The sequence below is a fragment of the Acromyrmex echinatior genome, chromosome 2, assembly GCF_024713525.1.
Source record: "Acromyrmex echinatior isolate Ae372 chromosome 2, ASM2471352v2, whole genome shotgun sequence".
In the NCBI taxonomy this organism is placed as follows: Eukaryota; Metazoa; Arthropoda; class Insecta; order Hymenoptera; family Formicidae; genus Acromyrmex; species Acromyrmex echinatior.
In genome coordinates this window covers 24962932-24985398 of record NC_141853.1, presented here as the reverse complement: position 1 = coordinate 24985398, position 22467 = coordinate 24962932, and the positions used below count along the sequence as shown (strand labels likewise).

At 39.1% G+C, this 22467-nt stretch overlaps 1 long non-coding RNA gene across 1 annotated transcript; it reads right to left on the bottom strand.

Annotated features, from left to right (window-relative positions):
* Positions 1–20104: 20104 nt before the first annotated feature.
* LOC147910670 (uncharacterized) lies at positions 20105–22005 on the bottom strand. Its single transcript, XR_015544145.1, has 3 exons — positions 21733–22005; positions 21094–21380; positions 20105–20938 (listed from the first exon to the last, which is right to left on the bottom strand). It is a non-coding gene; the product is annotated as an uncharacterized LOC147910670 (long non-coding RNA).
* Between the last annotated feature and the right edge of the window lie 462 nt (positions 22006–22467).

The window sequence follows — 22467 nt, the reverse complement described above, 5'->3', positions numbered from 1 at the left end:
CATGTAAACGTTAAACAAACATTATGAACATTTCTCATTTTCGTCAGAGTTATTTGATATTCTTATAGCTGATGCGTTTATATTTCTAAATACATAATCTCTATAATTCACAATGAGTGTTGCAATTAACTTAAAATTATCATTATGTTCAATACGAATATAATCAACTCAAAAACTGACCACAACTTTGTCACATTAGATAGTTGTAATATTTTTCAATTCTAATCTCTCTAAAATACATCACTACTAAAGTATTGGTCGAGACATCCTGTATAAACCTTTGTGTCTGTATTATTTTCCAATATACATTTATCTCCTCGCAGATAGAAACACATGGTATTTTTATGCAAATACCGTTTCTCCTGACGACTCTTTAGAGCCAGTCCGACCGGTCGAAGTTCGGGATACGCATGTACTTATATACGCGCGTTTTGTTTTACGAGTCTTTCGTAATATTCGCTGTTAATATTTGTCGTGCTAGCGTTCGGTATTAAAGTGGCCACGGTTGACCGACCAGTTTATAGTCGGTATTTAAATATCCACGCCGTCATGTCATGTAAACACGCGCCTTGCGGAAAGATGTCATTACCTCAGTGTTTCAAGTCGACATACTTCAGCGCCTCGTTAAGAATCAATGATCGTTTGTAAATAAATTTTTATGAAGCCCAATATAATCCGTAACACATTTCCGTGCTTAATTATCATAATATTGTATATGCTTAATGTATGAGTAGAAACAATTATAATTTACAACTTTTGTATTACATGTTTCTTAAACGACATTATATCTGAATGTGTTTACTTTTCTAGATTCTAGATATATAATCTTGTATAATTGATAATGATGATGAGTGTTGCATTTAACTTCTTGAAATTATCATTACATTTAATCATTACTAAGATGTTTAGAATCAAATATATCTCACGTCACTTGAAATTAAATATTGGATTTATCTTTGATTTAGAAGAATGCGGAATAAAATAGGATTTGATTGATCGTCGAATCGATTAATTTAAAATATTTAAATAACAGAAAATCGTGATATATCGACGATTTATTGATAATTAAATAAAAATGAAGGACTAGAATATTGAAAATTATTTTTATATTTCATAGCCTGTTGTAATATTTCACGATAACGATGTTTTGCTGGCACGCGGCGCTCGGCCGACACTCATTTTTTGCTGTGACGTGCAGCACAGTACTGTATAAACACAATCACTTTATTATCATTCACGTGGTGATACTTGAGTAGACAAGGAACAACGTAGGCTGTTCTTTCGTACTAAAAAAAAGTGGCATTATAAAGATATTTTCGGAAAAAGAATTTTATAACGATTGTAGGGTCGCGCTTTATTTTTTTAATCGAATACACGATACCGCTAAAATATAGTCTGGTTTCTGCTGCGGCAAACCGTTTCACATAACAAGTTCCATCATCAAACGTAAATGAGCGTAGCGCGCGCAATGGAGAGACGTTTTTAGCATCCACGTGCAGAGAGGTCGAAAACCCATTACCGCTCTGCATGAAATGAGCTACGGCTACTTAGAGGCGCCTCCGACAGGAAATTCGTGCTGCAGATACGAAACTGGATTTGGCCACTTCCCTCGCACTTGGATCTCCGTCGAATCTCTTCTCTCCTTTCTTTCTCCTCTTTTCTCCTTCGTATTGTAGTTTTAAACTTAAGTAGTTTTGTCTACGTTCTGCTTACCAACGAAATTCGCGTCTCGAGTATACGGGGAGGCGGAGAGAGAAAGAGAGAGAGAGAGAGAGAGAGAGAGAGAGAGAGAGAGAGAGAGAGAGAACTCTTGCGTGGTAAACTGCGGAATAAATTCACGAAAAGACGAATACGCCTGCCAGGGAGGAACGAAACGAGTGTCACTCTCGCGAACCGGCTTTCCTACGTGGAGCGATAAATCCTGGTCCCGCGTACATTGTTGAACATGTTCCTGATTTCATTCCAGTTTCGAGGCCATGAACGTGCGTCGTAGGTAGGGCACGGCGAGAAAATAAATTAAAGACGCGCCTTTTAAAACGGTTGGTCCGGCTGTTTCCCTTTGAATATGCAAATATATGTTGATTCGAGAAATTTTTAGGCACATGACATAATGATGATGACGACGACGGCGGAAGATAGCCCAGCCGTGGCGATAGAATATTAAGGGACCCGCTTGAGAGGAACCCTATAATTTTATGAGAACGCCAAGGTTTTAAAGATGTTCATTCTCACGAAAGGATCGATTTAACTGCCGGGCGGTAGTGATTATGTTCAATTTCGTCGGAGGCTGATTCCCAAACTAATGTAGAGCGATCGTGTATCCGTCGACGATGCCACGGTCTTTGTGTTAAATCAAATTACAGCCATCTCGCGCGTCTCGCTCGATATCTTTCGTATATTTAGAATTATCACATCTTGAGAAGGACGATAATTTTCGAAAACATCTTTCCGCTTAATGTATTCAACTTAACTCGAAAGTGTACGTTGTTGCGATACGAGTATAGACGCGTGATATTTTCACGGGCCGATTGGATAATTTGAGAAGTAAATCAATCGAAAGAACGATATTTACACCCAGTTAAAACATATGCGAGTGCGATCGCCATAAATTGTGTTCGTCGACTACAAGCGTGATACACGAACGTTAATTATCGTAGACGATTGAGTTGATAAAGATTAACTGTCTTTTTAATACCTAAAGGCAGAGATTAGTTAACTTGTACAAATTTAGACAGATCCATTCATAAATAAAAATTTAAATATATGGTAAAATTCTATACATTTTCATTAGGACTTTTGCATACGTTATAAGTATATTTATACAATATTGCGTAAAAAAGTTAGGAATAATGAGATTTCACAAGAATTCCTAAAATGTTAACAATTCAAAATATTTAAAACGGTTCTTGGATTTATTTAGATAATAACTGTCTAATATATATTTAGTATAATTACCTACTTTATATATAATATATTTATATACATAATCCTGATAATCCTTTAATTGTCGTGATTTTATAAATTACTTTGCACAACATTAGGAATAAATCAGTAAATAAGTAAAACGGGCTATTACAGAGCCATGCGAGACGAGCTAATAGAATTGGTTATTAAATTACACGTAAATAAATTTCAATTATGCCCCGGGTGCGTATATTCGCTCAACCGACGTAACGCAATTACTCTGCATTAAAAACTCGCGACTGTCGTTAAATAAATATCGCGGAAAATGGAAATGACCACGTTCGTTCTGCTAAATCAGAGCATTCTTCTTCATTATCGAGTAAGCTCGTTGGTTTTTTAATGACGGTGCAATGCACGAAAAATTAAATGATGCGCGAGACAATTAAAAATTTGTACGCGATGTCGTTAATCGAGACAGTATAATAATAATAATTTCCGAATAATTTTCGAATTATATCTAGCAAATGGTTTAGCAATATATACATTACATATATATATATATATATATATCGAATATCAATTTTTTTCCACTCACCTTTAAGCGGTACCGTCACTTTACAAACGGGGCACATCGCGCGAGAATTCCTAGTACCTACGTGGCTGCCCTCTGCTCTTTCGTGAGGTTTATGCATATTCGGAAAGTGCACTCTGCATATAAATGCGCTCCCGGGCTATCTGAAAGACGGCGTTTAGGAGCGGCGAGAGGGGAATATCACGTCCATCGAGACATTTTTCGCGGTAACTCGCTCCCTTCGCATTCGCATTTATATATTTATATACCCGGTGCTTCGTATTTATATGTAGACATCTTTCGTGCCCCGACGAAACGCTCCCGAGGATTATAAAGCTCGCAAAATATTTTCGGGCCACGACCGTCATAACTCAAGTGCTGCTCATTTTGCTCCCTTTCTCACCCCGTTGCGTCGCGTCGCGTCGCTTCGCACGAGAGAACCACCGCACCGTCGGAGTTTTGCCCGTGCCAGGGAGGAAAATAGAGCGAGGTTCGTATTCACGAAATACGAGTACGTATTTGTCTCATGCACGCGCCGTGCGCGGATGCTGATAAACGTATCTATTAGCTGCCACGAGCTGCATTGTTATGTGGCAATCGATCGTGCAATGAGTAAAAAAAAAAAGAATCATGTTGAAATGCGTCCGCACCACAATTGGCGCAGAGCGTTCGGAATGAATGAAAATTGTTTCGTACTTTCAAACGATTCGCATTCATCTCCATTTGAGCAGTCGAAAAAATTGTAATAATACTTTAGAGTCATGCGTGAGAGATTATTCATTGAAACTCGAAAGTTTTATCGCAAATGCGCGAAGAAAAGAGTCATATTCAGTCAAACGAACTTGGCGCCTAATATGATATTTTACGTGAATTTGTATACAATTTCCAGTTCATGCAAATTGGTTAATTATTTGTCGATCGTAAAATGTTCAGTTACTAAACTGAAACTGGAGTACACGATATTACAAATTAAATGCAACAAATATCAATAAAGTAACATAACAAGCAATTAAAAATACTATAAAAAAATTATTCGTTTTGTTATTTTTTACTTTAGCTTATATTGTATCTTCGTATCGGAATATATTTTTTTTAAATATGCTTTACGTACCGTCGGGAGATTTACTAATATTTTATGAGTAGTATTGGGAAATTTACTGTCTAGTTTATTAGTAAGGCAACAGCGTAACACAATAGGAATCAGCCGGAAGTCCCGGGGGTAAATGCAGTTAAACGAATCTGTAATGCTATAGCGCAATCGGACAGTGCCGCAACAAATGGTGCTTGCGATATAACGAATATAATCAGACTCCGTGTACAATGTATCTCGTACGGGGATTAAAGTAAGCGCCTCGAACCTGATTCGGTAAAATATGCGACAAGGTAATTTTAATTCGCCATGCTCACGCGAATTTAATACTACGGAACATGAACAATAGTGCGGGGGTTCGTGGTGTGATTAATTAGATTAAATTACAGGCCCCGTCATTGATAATATCTCGAAGATAAAGATCGAACATCGACGAATGGTGGTTGCACGGGCGCGATTTGCGTGGTCCGATTCCTCTAAAGCTAGATTATCTACACAAGATGCAAAACGCGGGTCGCAGGTTGCAAAATTAGCAACTAATCTAACGTATTTTAATTAGGTATAATAGGTTGTAGGATGCGGGAGACAAGGAAGTTGGGTGAACTTCAACGTCCTACGTATTGTAGTCTGTGACCTATTACAATCTGAAATACGTTTCACTTGCGACCTGCGACCTGCGTTCTTATGTAGATCGGGCTTTAGTCGCTGAATGAAGAACAAGACGGGAATAATTCTGCTATTACTTCACGTACCCCTCACCTTCCTTCTCTCGTGAACGTCATAAAAGTCTCCGTACGTGAAACTATTTCTGCCAGTGACAACTAAGTATTCATTTCAGTGCGCGTGAAGATATACTATCTCTTTAGCTCTCCTCAGTCTCTCACTCGATCACCATGGTCCATGGCAAAAAGTGATACTTCCGCTATAAATAATAATTCAAAGTATGTACACAAAGTATGTTTACTTATTCGTCGAACTTAAGAGCGCATTGGCGATTTACTCCTGGAAATTTGTCTCTTCGTCGGGAGTTTTCGAACACGGATGCGAAAAGTCACAGTGACACGACGACATAACACAATGGCGCAACGTGACATCCATGGAAGGAAATGAAAGTTTATGGCATTTCTTATTGCGAGTTACTCGTCTTCGGATTTTCTGCCTCACCGCGCGGCCGAGACGTATTTCGCGCTGGTGTTTGCGTTTCATTGACAGTAATAGACTGCTTACAGAAAGAGAAAGGAGAGACAGAAAGAGAAAGGAGAGGTAAAGGAGAAAAAAAAAGAGATAACTTGGCCAGTTACCCGAATTGTAAATCACGTAGCATTATATTTTCCGGCTTATAATGGGCGGTACCAGAAGTCAAAATACATCGTTGGGCTTTATCATTACGAACGCCATGAGATAATATCGTCCGACATCTTCTGCATTCACTTAGGTATTCATATATTCTTCGTCGTAAATGACAATAGCATTCTTCGCTGTCACATGCTCAGTATCCGCCTGTTATTTTATTCTCCTTAAATTGAAAAATTATTTCCTAAACAGTTTGTATGTATATGTGCATAGGAAGAAACAATATCGGAAAATTTACTGTTTATTATTATATTAAAGCAATAGCGTAATAATAGAAATGAACATTAACATTGCTTTTCTTCTTGAGATTTATTTAATAAAAGTGATACAAAACTCGAGGTGCAAGATGATGATAGATTTTTCACGAAAAAGACAGTTTTGCTGTAGTATCTAAAAATTATCTAAAATAATTTTGTTGGTTTATCAAAATAATTATGTAGGACGCACAATTATAGTTAAAATTTTTTGTAACATTATTTATAATGCTTAAAATTCCTGCGTAATTATTTAACTGGTTCAACAAAATTATTTTCAGATCTGTATCTAGCTAAATTTTTAAATATTTCAGCGAATTATTTAAATTTTTTGATGTTTTAATAAATTTCAGTATTTTATTCTTTCCTGTTTGGAATTCCTTTCCTCTTTCTCGAATCGAACCAGCTTGCAACTGATAGAATCAGTCGTAGGTCTATGCGCTATAAAAATTCTTCAAGCATGACTTTCCCTCGAAAGTCGTAATTAAGACGATTGCGTAACATGGTAATCTCACGCCGAAGGCATAAATGTTCTCGTCTAATTAAAAAAAAAAAAAAAAATATCCGCCTATGTTGGCTTATTCAGGAATGTAATTGATTGTGCGTCATTGCATACCGTGACGCTAATCGTATGCGGTGTAACGTATCGCGCGTATCGTTAAACGGATAGCACATCGATTAATAAAACAAATGTTGCAATTAATGGCTAATATTATGCGAGAGTTACTCATTGCCGTTACTCGTTAAGTGCCATACGGACGTGGACAATTAATCGCCACTGTTCCTCAGCCGCCGTCCAGACATTTATCCGCCGCAATTTATCGCTCCGATTATTCCAGCGCACATGATGTGCTAAAAACAAATGAATGTTAGCATTGTGACGAAGTGAGGATTTCTTCGTAGTACGTATCCGTGATACTTGAAAATCTGATGCGCACGTGCCCCTGACACTATTTGCAGACGCGACGTTCAAGAATGCGTAAATTTTACGATGTATTTTCTAGTTGATAGGCAGCAGCTCTTCGTGCTACATCCATTAATCGCATTTCGGTTAAAGAAGGGAATTAATCAAGCTTTCAATTAAGGGAATATATTGTTTTTTGACTGATTGTTTAATTGAAATCACTTTGTGTGAAAATAATATTCTAAATTTTAATACATTTGATGGAGTTTTGACTCTACAAAAAAATATGTTGCGAAAAAAGCAATTGACACTCAACAGTTTTATGCCATACATCACCTAATTTATCTCAGCAGTTATATTAAATAGTTACATAAAGAAAAACATTTTATTTATATGAAATTACATTTCATTTACGGAAGTTATATTTAAAATAATTTATATTACTAAAAAGTTACGTATACGAAATCACACAAAATTATTTTTATATTGAACAATATGTTTGTTTTTCTCGAATTATTCAGCTTTGCTTTTACTTTTTCAAAGTATTTCCTCAATAAGATCACGGATTGATACATAAAAATATTTGATACATTTTTAAGACTTGCGTTTATTGAGTAATCATTTCCTTATGAAAGGTATGACAAAAACTATATTTTAAGTCAGGCATGCATTCGCATCGTGTTTAAAAATCGCCCACGATTGGCGTTCACGTCCTGTTTTCGTAACGCATAAGCCATGTTTCCTCTCGTTATAACTCACGCACACAAATTTATGAGCCCTCTTTCTCTTTGTGCCTGTCTCTCTTTTCTCTGTATCTCTCCTTCTTCATCCTGCTCGACATCGCGGCGATATACTTTAATGCGAGCCGCCAAGTTCAAACCGTTTCGAACCCCTCCACGGTGTAATCACGTAATTACGCGCATTAAAAGGAGCCTTCTCGTAGGTACCAATTTAATTTCCGAATTTCCAGCGGCGAATTAACTCTGCCGCCGCTGGAGTCCGGCGGTGGACCGGGGTCGAATGAGCAGGGAACGAGCCGACGCGACGCGTCGCGTCGCGACGCGCCGCGCCGCGCCGTCGCAATTCAAGACCATTAGCGAAATTACTCCGTGTGGAACGCGCTCGGGACAGCCACCCATACGACTTTTTTCCTCTCCGATGAGGCGAAAAACGGTACAAAACTCTCGGATCTCCGAGAGACTGAAACGATCCTTACAGACGTCGTCCTCGTCGTGCTTTACGGTCGTATATCCGGAGATAAACCTGATCAGACGGCTAATTTTCAGATTTGTACGTTCTTCCGATTAGCGTCCGATTCCATTAACAATAATTAATATAAAAGCAACTGTATAATGCACTTTTAAAGATTAAATATTATAGCGTAATAATAAATTATACATAGAAAATATATTTTTGTTTGCAACATTTTGTTGTACGGAAATACCTAAGTATATTATAACAATTCTCATCAAAATTATTCTATTTTCATCAGTAAAGTTATAATAGTTACATCCTTTTTTTTCTTTACAATGTATAACAATGCTTACATTTTAATCAGATAATATTTTTATGTTTGCAAACTTTTTGATATATTGATATTGTAATTTTTATTATACAGAAACATAATAAATGTTAATAAAACGTACAACTTGTAAAAATTACTACACTATAGGTTGTAAAGTTTCTTATTTTAGTGGAATGATTGTTTTAAGTTATATATTAATTATATTAAACTCGAATGATTGCAACAATCCTTTTATAATATATAAAATATTTTCAGAAATATCTTTAAAATATTTTTACAAAATATTATATTTTTAAACTTAATATAATATTTGTTAGTATATTTTAGAATAGTTGCAGAAATATATTGTGATCTTTATTGTAATATCTTCTTCTTATATCTGATCATTATTGCAATTGTTTAATTGGAATAATCTTAAATATACAATAAAAGCAGAAAATATTCACATAAGGATATTTTTTATAAAAAAAAGTCTTATTTGTAGAAAATAAACATTAATCAGCAATTTTATACAATGAATATATTCTGTTCTAACATATATAAGTGAATGTATTTCTTCGCGTGTATTTCTGATATTATAAGCTAAATTTCTCGAACTTTTTGAGCATTCAAACAATGGAACTTTTAATTTTCGGATGATATATTTTCTATAATTAATGCACATCTTTTTGATATATATAATTTTAAAAATCATATAATCTATTTTATACTTTATGAATAAATTGTTAATTACCCAGAAATGATCATCAATTAAACGTCGAATCGAATTGGTGTTGAAATCATTGCATCGACATCGATTCGACATCAATTCGATGACTCATTTCTTGCTGGATAATATTTAATTTTTAAAAATAAAGTTTTTTTAAAAAATATTTTCTCTGTACGAATACTTTGTGTACTCACTGTATATGATTGTTGACATTTCTCAACACTTATTATCTAAATAATACCTAGCTATCTGAATTATTACGATCCGTCTGTCTGATAGTAATACTGAAGAAACAGGGAAAAGCCGCGTGCCTGTCTACACGAATGTAATTACGCACACGCGCGTGAAAATGATGAACGTATTCGTGTTTACGATAGTTTGCCACGAAAGAGATTCTGTGTGCGAGCTTAATGGCGGCTTCTCACGCGATTCGTATTGTATAATTAGAATATCGACGCGTACCTTCTTTTAAGAAATTTTCGCTGTTTGATGTCTCTCACCTTGAAACGCTAATAAAGACGATTGTCGGCGGTCTCTGGTAACCATGCGAGAAACATGCCGGACAAGACCACTTAGCACATTGAACACGAAGCTGGGACGGTTTAGATATGAAAATTACATGTCTGTTTGGAAGATAGTCCCGTTAATCGGCGCAGTTTGTATTCGACAGGGTGATACACATTTACACTCTTCCTACGAGAATCCGTTCATTTACATTCGCGCGCAAGATATACGGAAATTTTAAGATATTGCGGGAAAGATATCGCGCGCGTGCAGAAAATTACGAACGATTTACCAGTCATGTTGTATCAGAAGTGGATCGTTCTTTGTCGAGACTTTAGATTGATATAAAAATGATTATAACTAAAGTGCATGTAACTTTTATTGTAATATTAAATGTTTTACATTGATTTCTTTTTATTTACATTTAATTCGAGAGAGAGAGATGATGTTTTTTGAAAAATCGATCAACTTAAGAAATTTTTTTTAATGGAATTTTTCAATTTGAAAATAAAAGTTTAATTAGAATATTTATTTTACATTGATATGATAGTTATAATATATTTTCTTAAGATACCATTTAATTATATCCGGTTTGAGTTTACAAGAGGATGATGTTTATATTTTCATTACATTAACTCCTGTTTCATTCTAGTAAAGCGTAGTAAAGGCCAAAGGTTAAATGACGATAAAGCTATCCCTTAAAAAACATCGAGCACTCAATATCCTTTACGATCGACACCGTGTTTCTTTTGAAACCCGATAAAGACGAGCCTGCACGCGTCTAGCAACCACACGAAACGCGTGTCCGGCAATGCCGGCGAACACATCGAGCAGAAAATCGTTTACACAACGCGATTACGTTCGCTCGAGTACCGACGGCGTAGGTATTGACTTGTACTCGCGGCAAGATACGCGGATGTACCATTATCTGTACGCGTGGGAGGTATTTACTCACATACGCACGCGCTCGCACACGCAGGCGTACACTCGAACTCTCGGACTGAAAGGAGAATTCACGTACCAGGTACACGGAATGTCCTGTCTGGACTGGCATCGATCTTGCCTATCCAATAGATACGTCGGGCTTTTCTCTTCCTCTTCCTCGCTCTCGTCGACACTCTCGCTCCCTGGCCATTCGCAATTTTACGAGCGGTTTCAAGACCCATGACGCTGCAATCTCACGGCCAACAATGTACGCTCCCCTCGCCCATCCATTACTTTTTTTTTTCCAGTCTTGGTGAGTCTTGGATCACGCGCCAAGCCTGGGATTCCCATGCGAAGCCCGTAACGCGCGCGAAGAGAAACAAGCGGAAAGCGCGGAAACCGAGCGATATTTTCATCCCAATGCTCGGCAATCCGCTACATTAGTTTACGTCCTCGGCTAAGCGCTCCTTAAACGGTTCATGCATTATGGATTAAGAAATCTGAATTCCTGCCCGCGCGGGCGAACAATCAGTGAAGAGCGTGTTCTCCCCTCCGGCAGTTTTGCTGACGATGATAACGTTGAATTTATTCAGTGGAAAACTCGAGCGCGTTGAAAAGACGAATCTCCGATGGTACTCGTTGTCACTATCGAGTTTGTTCGGAACTTTCGGAGCGCGGAGTGACGCGCTTAGTTCTTAAGCGCCGAATCGTCTCTCAAGATAACTAAATCGCGAGTTGCAGTTTTCACGGACTAAAACTCTTGACTTTCTTCGACTTAATCTTATCAGCTGTAATAGAATAGAAGAAATACCAATAACTTTTCCAACAAGCCGAAGATTATTTTAGAAAGAGCACCCAAAGATGGTATTTAATTAATTGTCTCGCGGAAGAAAGATTTTATTTTGATTTTCCGTAAGAAATTCTTCTCTCTGAGAGGACTATTTAAAGACATCTTACGTATATAAGATATTTAGATTAGTTAGATGAAGATTTTAGCAGACGTCGCGTGCACATTCCGCGCACCACATTACGGAAGCGAAAGCGGTGCAAAAAGAAGTCGGTCTAGTTTTATCTCGGTTTGGATGGAATGGTAAAATATCGTCGTCCGCATCCGTAGGTAACAGCTGTAAAGAGTCAACATAGCATCCAAATATACGACAGTATACAGACACAAGGTGTCAGTCTGTTCCCCGCGTGCGAGGTGGCGCGGCGCGACTGTCACGTACAGACTGGCGACTGGGCTTCATCCACCACCCCGTCGAGATGCAATTTCCGCTATTTTTACCCGAAAAGCTTCTCGGGATGTTCCCGCGGCACGTTCCTCAAATAAAGCCCGGCCATCCTACGGGGCGCGTACGTGTGCGAGGTTAAGCCGCGTAGGTGCCGTCGCCGTTGCCGTCGTCGTCGCCGTCGTCGTCGCCGTCGCGCGCATATCCTCAACTCAACCTTCTTCGCTGTCGTTTATGTGCCGACGCACACGACCCGCTGCAGGACACCATCGTATTCACCATCGTATTCACCCAGGTGATACGTTACAAGCGAATCCTTTCGTGAACTCCGACGATACGTTGATCTCTCTAGGAAGCCACGCGGATCTTGCATTCGTCGCCTTTCTTTGAGTCATTTTGCGTGAGGCGTGAGGAACATCGCGTTCTAAGTTGTTTTCGAAAGGAGATTCTCATAAGCCTTCATGGTTCCTGAATCTAAAGTTGTACACAACAAACTTAAGCAGTAAAACGTAAGCAAACGTAAGCAATAAGCATCTGTCAAAGACCGTAAGGCAGTAACGTAAGCTGTGGCAAATTCCAAAATGTTGATCTTTTTGCTTGCTACTTATAAATCGTAACTAAAAAAGATCAATCAGGGCCAATACCACATGCTTATATGTGCAAATTCAAATTTAAGACGTTTTGATTCCACTCTTTTCGGTCCTTAATAATTAAATCAAGTGTTTATTTATGTGGTTTTTTGTGATCGCTTATTAAAATTAACTTTGATCTTGACTTATAAGACTGACTTTAATCTCAGTTTAACTTATTTTTTATCTTTTTATAATTCTTAAAATTAGAAAACGATACGAGTAAATTGAACCAAGATTAATTTTACATTGATGGAACTGGGCCATAATTTTTATGCGGCTATCGATCGTTAGCTGGAGAACACGCGGATATAGTTAAACGCTGTATTTTACAGCTTCGTTATGGTATTACGCTTTTGTTTCATAGTTTTCTCTAAATCTAATAATCTTCGTAATTATACGCGCGATATAATGGGAATCCGCCTTGCACGATACACCGTCACGTACGCGTTTACGGTAGCCGACGAATTTGGAGAAAAAAGAGGGTAAAGAGAGTGAAAGATTACGCATTTTTCAAGATACGATCGTCATCGCGAGCGGACATAACAGGATACGATAACAGGATACGTTTTAACGAACGGCGCTGTGCGTCACATCGCGATCAAAATTACTCGGCGACTTTACGGGTTTCGCATGGCACTCTCATATTTCCAGACGCGCCACGACGTTTATCACGTCTTGTCTGATGACATCCTTCCCGGAGACGTTTGTTTTGAACTCACGGGACATTCGTAGCGGCGGGGGAGAGACGTACGGTGAGATGTTACTCTTCGTCTTCGGTCCTTTGCGCGTCCGCCCTCCTTCCTTCGTGCGTTCCGTATCCGGGACTGGTAATACCTCCAGGGATACCGTTTAACGTCTCGTCATCTGACAGGAAGGATTCCAGTGGCGTTCGCTGCTCCCGAGAGCGCGGTACGTTTCAGACGATTAAATTCAGCCACCGCGCCGACAGACAAACGGCCTTAAGCCGTAGGATCATGCCGTAGCTCAACCTCGGCACGACAAGCCGCGGTCCTTAATCCCGCGATCAGGATAATCGTTACCGTACGTACCGCCGCGAGAACGACGCTTTGAGACACGCGGATAAAGGTCAGGGTTTCCGATGAAGAGGTCCACTTTGTGTTCAATGGCAGTTGAAATGCTACCCTGATTATATAATATCTTTATTCGTTTGAAAATGAAAAATATGTTCTATAAGTAGACTTCTTAGGGCTGGTTCTACCAATGTAAGATTAACTTAATCTCGGTATAACTTTAATCTCAGTTAGTCTCAGAATTAGAAAAAGATAAGGAGTAAATTGATCCGAGATTAAAGTTAATCTTACATTGGTGGAACCGGACCTTAAAAGTATAATATAAGAATAAGAACAGTTTGTGCTTTGAAAGGAACATGTATCTATTTAGAAATATGAAAATTGTTGTTTATTTTCAATAAAAGTCAAAAGAAACTGGATAAGAGGTATTAGTTTGTTTGTATTACCGAGAAAAAATTATGTTCGTGGAATAAGATAGAATAGTTGAATAAGAATGGGTAGATGAAGAGTGAGAGATGAGTTTTCTCTCTTTCTCTCTCTCTCTTTCTTTCTCTCTCTCTCCCCCTCTCTCTTTCTCTCTCGCCCGGTGTGAATGTCCTGTCTGGTAGTTAAGATGATCGGGGTACATAGCAAAATAGCGGGGAACAGGGGGAGTGTCCGGAGAGAAGTTTTATTGCGACAAGTGCGCTGCTCTCTTCTACGGACCCCCATTACCGACCGACTTCCGGTCGGCATTGTGAATCGGTAGAGAACAATGAGGTTGAAATGCAATTTACTCTCATTCTGCGCCAGTCGAAACTCGAGAGCGAGTCCCTTTTGCTGTCATCCCGGATATCGTCGTCGCATTACAGATTTAAGAATCTTACGTGTTTACGTCTCACATTTAATTATTATTAGAGGAGATCATAAAACAGGCTTGTATTTGATTTAATATGGCCTTTAAAAGCTTTCACTCAACGTTGCTGCTGATTGCTGTAAGGAAAAGCTATTATAATTTCATGATAGCTTTCTAAAATCTTTGTATCTTTATTAAGTTAAGAAAACGGTTACGTTCCTATTATGAGAAGTTATGTTGTAAAATGATTAATTAATCTTAGTGCATCATGAGTTATTAATGATGTTTTTGATTTAACAAAAAAATATAATGTTTGAGAACAATTTGAAAACTTAACGACTTAAAAATAATAAAAATAGATAATATGGCTCAATAAATTGAAAATAAAGAAAGTATTTAAGAAGGGCTACGAGCCAATGAACAATTTTCAATATACGTTTATTGTAACAAACATTTCGACCTCTTTATCAGGTCATCCTCATATTAACGATTTAATTTATAAATGGTAACATTTGAAGTATTTTTTATTGGCGCATGATATCTATTTTATATGTAACTTTAAAGTTTAAACTTGTCCTGTTAACTAGGTTATAAAAATTAGTTTAAATAAAGTATATCATATTGGAAATGAATAATATTAATCATGTGCCGTGATTAAGTTTTTTTTTGTTAAAAAAGCCTCAATAGCAATAGAAATGTTTAAGGAGACGAAAAGTGTATTGTGAATGATAGTGTATCATTATATACAATAATAAAGAAGACTGATAGCTACAATAAAGCTAAATATTTAGAGGAACTTTAAGAAACTGATTTCTGAATAGCATAAAAGCATTGGAATATCGTTGGATGAAGTTGAGCATTAAAGTTGAGGGAAATCATATTACAAAATAAAAGTAATTTAAAACTTGAAGTTGTATACTTTTATTATAATTACTTTTATTATTCTTTTGAAATTTTTTCTTTTTCATAGTTTTTTCTGGCCCAAGAGATACACAAAGAGTAGGCTGTGTAGCTTTACGTCGCGTTTGCGGAACCATCATCACCTGCGATTGTCCGCAAGTCACACAAAATGGATGCTAGTCGTCAACGGGCGTCAAACGACAAAGTTCTCGGCAGGGATTTGATTGCGAACCGCAACTCGAGCGCGAAACACAAAATGGGCTTGGTGGGCTGAAAACAAACGACTCTTTCTGCCGGTCCCGGGAGAGTATTCGGATCCGCGCGATTGTTCGATTGCCGAGAGGGACGCACCCGCGTTCAATCTACACGCGTACAGCCGCCGCGGATTAACTCGGTCGTGCCGATGCAACCGGTCCGTGGGGGACATCTCGAATCACGAACGTGCGCCCGCCGATGTCGACACGATAACGGAGAGAAGAGAGCGGGAACTCGCGCTACCCGCTATATAATCTCGTCGCCGAGACGCTACGTAACGTATCTTAGCACGACGCCCATTGTCTCTATTCACCGTGATAGGAGGAGGCATTTAATTATTCCTGCGGGACGACCGTTAACGATCAGCGACCATCGACCTCCACGACGGATCGCCGACGAGAAAAGAGTAGAGGAGAGCGACATCATTTATATATATTAGACTTAGCGAGTGGGACTTGAGGCTACGAATGCACGCGGACTTAGTGCCACGTGCGTACCGTCCGTTCCACGCACGTGTCTAACGTCGTGAATCTTTGCTCATTGACAGCGTTATCGCGATGCACCAATACGATGGGGCAATTGAGTCGTTTCGCAGTTCGCCAAGGAAGCGTGAAATGGGCGCGATTAGCGGAAACCACAGTCTCCCTAACTGATGATGTAATTTCTTAATGCGTTTTTTTATATCCATGTATAGGAGAGAAAAAGAAGAAATCTTTTTTAGAACTATATTCTGTATATTTTTTTTTATATTCTAAATTGTTAGAATGAAATATTACTCAAAACGAGTGAAAATTCATTGCGATCGATAATAAAAAAAAAAAAAAAAAAAAACTGCCCAGTTAACGCTAAATATTCCTTAAATGTTTTTAAAATTCCAAAATAGTATTTCAACAATATTCTGAAATATTTTTAGAATATAAGAGCAATATTCAAATAATCATTAAATATTCTATTTATATATTGTTACATATTCGGAGAATGTTCCATATATATTCTGCAAAATTATAATTTTCACAGAAATTTCAGGTCCCAAAGTTCCTGAATAAATTTTTAATTAAATATATTGTCAAAAATACATTTTTTTTATTTTATCTTACAATTTTGAGAACTCATTTCACAAAGCGAGAAATGCTGCGCTCTTTTTATTCTCTCTTATGTGATTCTTATATTTACGAGTTTACGTATCTTCGTATTGCTCGCAGGTGATTTTCGTGACATATACAAGAAATGTTTATACAATAGTTCAATTATTTCATTAAAATTTGAACATTCTGTGAAAATTCTTTTGCTGTTATGGATTATTTAGCACATTAGAAATACTTTATACGAATTGACCTTTCTATGATTGATTAGCGTTAGCTGGATATTTCACTTTATAGGGTGAATATTTAATTCCAACCATAAGAAATGCTTCATTTGTTTGGAATAAAACATTAGTCAAGATGATTTGAGAATGAGACCAAAAGCTTAACCTAAAAAAAAAATTTAAACTTGATATATGTGGTTTCTTAGCGTTTCTTAGCATTTTCTGGAAAAAGCATTGTTAACATTTCTATATAATATTGACTCAACAATCAACGTTGACACGACGATGACACGACGATCAGTATGACCGAACTTCAACTTCTTGCTTTCAATGCTCCATTTTTCGAGTGAAATTTCACTCTAAGAAATTTCAAGAGTGTGTCACATATATACTTTGGAAAGAATATTAATTATAATTATTATTTATTATGACTATCATTGTGATTACACTTTATCTGTCAAATTATTTCTCCCGCCTCAAGTTATGAGTCAGTTGTTTATCCTACCGACTTAAGACTTAAGCGTCCAACAAGAGATTTCATCTCGATCTTCCGATCAGCGCCGCTTCTCCAGAGCTAGTAATCGCGACGGCCGCACACGGAGCGGACAGCCCATGGCAATCACGGATCGGCAGCATCAGCAATTGCTGCGGCGGCAGCTATCGGCAACGGCAACGACCATGCCGGAAAGCAGCGGCAGCGGCAGCAGCAGCAGCAACAGCAACAGCAACAACGTCAGTGGCTCACATTGCCCGTGCGAGATATCGATCGAACCTTCGCCTTTCACCGACCATTGTCCACGGTACGGTGTGTCGGGGCCTGGAAATCTAACTGCCGATAATTGCCTTCGAACCCGTCAAGTCATACGGCGTAATAGCATAATAACCGGGGCTAAGCGATCAGATTAAGAGAATGAGTGCCCTCCGGGTCCGGCAGTCACGGTACGCACACGGTAACCCTTCTTCATCCTACATCGTATCCACCCCCTGTCCCTTTACCGCTTCACGGTTCCACCTTTCCCTTTATTGTTTCGATTGTTACATAGTTTGTACGCTGAATATCTTGGTTACATTTTGATGCTAAAATTAATCGGAGAATCTTCAAATTAAGCGGTAGTGCTGTGCATCGACAATGCAGCAATGCAATTCGCATTCCGTTTGCATTGGCTGGGTAATAGCATGTTTAAGTACCACTTTAAGGACTTCTCTCCAAGGAACGGTTTGATCTTTGAATATGAATCGTTTTAGAGAAAGAGAGAGAGAGAGAGAGAGAGAGAGAGAGAGAGAGAGAGAGAGAGAGAGAGACAGAAAGCTACTTTAAGGTAGCATGTGTACCGAAATTATATCTTCTATAAAAGTCATTCTGACACGATAGATGTAATTTTGATTAGGAATTGTCGAGTAGTCACCAAATAGATAGTCATACGATGACTCTGTTCTTTTCTTAGTTCTTTGAGTCATTGAAGTCACCATCTTCCTGTCTTTCAATTGCGCATGCAGAAATTGTTTCGCAAGATTGTTCTCGCAAAGCACTAAACCACTTCTTGGTACGAAGACGTAGAAAAGTGTCGAGTGCCGGACAAAGGACGTAAATTCGTGTCCATATTATAGGTTACCTCCAGGTGCTGCCGCCTACATTTACGAGGTAAAATGCGCTCGACGACGCCTCGTAAACGTGCGCACGTCGAGCGTAAGGCGCATTATTACATTGTGACTAAGAAAGTCAGTCCACGGTGTCTACGACCGAGCCTCGGGTCCCGCCGATCGTAAATATCATTCAAGCTGCTCGCCTCCAGTGCCCAAAGGCGAGAATGGACATCCGTGATTGGTCAGCAAATGCGATATTAATCGTTTCTGATCCGTGTTTCTTACGAGTAGGCGTGCGAGGTTAGGATTTAGTCGCGATATCTGGAATTTCTTCAATTAAAATCATTTCACGAACCCCGTGTGCTTCGATTCATTTCTCCTCTATAGGAGAACTTTCTATTGGGAACGGAATATCATTGTTCATGGAGCTGATTGTCCGTAATTTTAAAAGTGATAGAAAGCGCAGTGATTCTAAACATGCCTACGACAGTAATGTCACGATTTAATGCTCGAGACGTAGAAATGAAAATTTTTTCTCATTGACTTCAAAATTCGAACTTTTCGAAGGATCTTGCGGACGATGCCTTTATCGTTGTACGACTGATCGTAAATAGCAATAGAGTTGACTTTTAGTGCCTAAAGGCGGTAACGAGTGCCTTATGATCGTCTAAGAGGTTGCTATTAGTTAGATCGATGGGCGAAAGTGTCAGAGTTTAGAATGCATAATGTCGTCTTTCTCGCAACTACGACTGACTTATTGCTGTGGTTTATATACGGTTTCGCGGATGTAGTAATTCTCGAACAATTACGTGCTAATTCGCGAGAAAGAATTTAATTTTATCGATTTTTAGCCTGAGATTTATGTCGATATTATACTCGAATCACCGTGCAAGAAATGGAGCGCGCGCGCGATAACGCCACAGTGATCAAATAAGCGAATCGGAATCTGCGCACCGACGATATAATATCCCGATAGTATTTAATCGCGTTTAATCAATCGGCCGGGGGGTCGAATTCCATGACTTTCGAACCGACGCGATGTGCGCTCGATCGAAGAGATTCCCGTGTATGATAATAATTTTGCGTATCATTCTAGATCATATGTCGCTCGAATGAAGAGTGTCGGAGAGCGTTAGACGAAGATAATCGTAACGCATGTCGACGCGTAATATTTCTTACGAGACGCGTAGTGAGTTTTCTTGCTTGACAGACAATCAGCCGATGCGTGTTCATATCGAGGGATACTTCGTGTTCAACACACGCCGGTCGTAATCCGCGTGTCATCGTACCTGTCGTACGTCATCGCATCGACCATTTTGAGACAGGACAATATGGGCGCTCGTAAATTTTATCAGTGAACACGCTCGATTATGGTAGCTCGCAGTGGAAATAACAGCTATAGACAGCCCTTTCAAATCGACGGACGTCGGTTTGCTTGGTGCCGACACCAAGCTAATTTTCTTATAAGCAAGTTTGTCAGTTACATGGATATCGAGTTACAGTTATTATGAAATGTACAGCTTGAACCCTACTTAATGCATCAATGTCGTACATTTTGTTTAATCTTATTATTATTATTAGGAGAGTAATTGAAGAGTGATCTTAAGGCGAGAGAGTTATTTGAACTCTCATTCCAGTCACGAACGAACTCGTAGAACTACTTTTACCTTAATTTATGGAAATTATAAATAATGATCAATATTATAAAAATAATTGAGAGTTATATTTACGATGGGTGTTAGAGATTGATTCGATTAATAACGCCTTATTGCACGTGAGTTCAAACGTGTACAGACCTAATCGTTTCGGAGTGGTATTGGTGGTATGGTGCATTCAATATTTGTATGCGCACTCCTGATTGAGACTCGTAGCAATTGAGGTATAAATCTCGTCTTGCTAGGCAAACGAACTCGCGCAACGGCGATTGGAGCTTTCCAAGGTTCAAGGTTCTTCTCAGCCTCTACGACTCGCTCACTTGCTTCTATCCTCACTCTTTCTCTCTCTTTCTCTCTTTCTCTCTCGTAGTTTTAATCTCTTCTGCCTCGAAGGGTACAGTCGTATCCTACGAATTTTTCTAGTAAGAAGTACATTGCCGAGTATCCATTTTCTCTGAGCATCGCAGCAATCGCCATTTCCACTACGGAATGCTTCCGTGCTGCACTTACCGTATGAACGAATATACATATACATTTACGGTTAATCTCCGATGGAATGGCGAAATTGTGCAATCTGGTGATAAAACGTAATCTCGAAGAGTGGAAAGGACATATTGCACGCGAATATATATCGTGTTAGATTGTTGAAAACAACTGTAATTTTTCTTTATAGTCGCGAAATGAGATATGCTTGAGTTTTATTATTTCTAATGATTTCTCATAATTCTCGATATTATACAACTTGCCGTGCTGACTGTTCTTCGACACTGACCCTGTAAAATGAAAAATATTTGACCCTGAGGCGTCTATTTGCAAATGTTAGAATTGCCACAATTATTATTGCGACCTTTTAAGGGTTATAGTATTTTTATAAATCATGAATAATTAATGACAATATGCAAATGTTAACTATGTGCATTGTACTCACGCTTCTATCCTATATCTTTGTGGAACTCTTAGTCAAGCCGGGAGGCTGCGATAGAAGATAGGTAGGATGGCTGTTGGCGGTTGTAAAGGAGTAGGATGAGACAGAGGTAGTACTGATAATTAATAACCCACTTCTTCGGCGAGGTTGCTCTCTTCGTTGCTCGGTCTTTGTGCTTCGTGGGCTTGCTTCGTGGACTCGCTCGCTCTCTCTCTCTCTCTCTCTCTTTCTGTCTCTTTGTTTTTTTCTTCCGTTAAACGAGCCAGGCATACCGTCAGTTCTAACCCAACCTGCAACCAGAAGCAGGAGTGGTTCGGACGACGATTCATTAACCGAGCAAAACACTAATTGGTTCGCTTCCCCGAACCTTTCTTATCGCTGTAAGAAGCTCAGCACAGATATGACTGCAACTTTTCGGAATATTTTCCGTGACCTACTATCACATGCACATGAATTTTATATCACTTTTGAAGGTATAACGAGACCTTCCGTTTCACGAAAGTTTCCTAAAGTTTCTTTCTTCAGTGTACCTTTTAAAAAATAATGTAGACATTCTCAAATGACTGATTCCAAAATGATTCTTGGTCTATTAACAATTTACGATTTTTCTCTATTGCTCGCTCTTATATTCGCGTGGTTTACCGTGTTATTGCCTCTCGCTTTTCAATCGATTCCAAGCGAAACTTGTGGAGCGCATTCGAGAGTCCTTGAAAAGAATCGGCACGCACGTGTCTGCACGGTAGCAGCCTTGCATTGCATCGCGATGCTTGTTCATGCTGATGACTGCGACGACGGCTGTAGGATGTCAGTATAGAGGTCGTGAAGAAGAGTAGAGGAGAATACGAGCGAGCAGAGGCAGCCGTGGCGGCCGGCGGTCTCCGAAGACCGCCCACTAAATCACCGAACCGAATTCCATTTGGCTTTCGGGCTTCTCCCCGCACAGTCAACAACGTATTTACTCGTCGATTTGGATGTTTTGCGGTTGGACGAGCTTCCCCCTCCTCCATCCTCTTTGGGGCCCATCTCGCTCTGCACGCTGCAGTGCCCCCTCGTGTGTTCTCATCGGGACCCCTTCTCTTTTTTTTTCCTCATCGTTCGCCTCCGTCCGTGCGCCGTATGCGGTCGGCTGGCGTGCTGCACGTTCCGCGGATGTCTCCAGCTCTGGATTATGTATGAATATTGATAATACCGCCAGCCAAGAAGAGACCGACGACCGTTCCAATGTAAATATCTCTACGAGACCTTATGAGCCCTCGCCACCCGCGCGTTCTGTTCTTCGTTCTCGTGAGCGCGCAATGCTCCGCTTGTTCTCTTTCCTCGGCGATTCTCCTTTTTCGCCGACTGGTATGACCCCGTGATGACTTTGCCGAGCTCAAT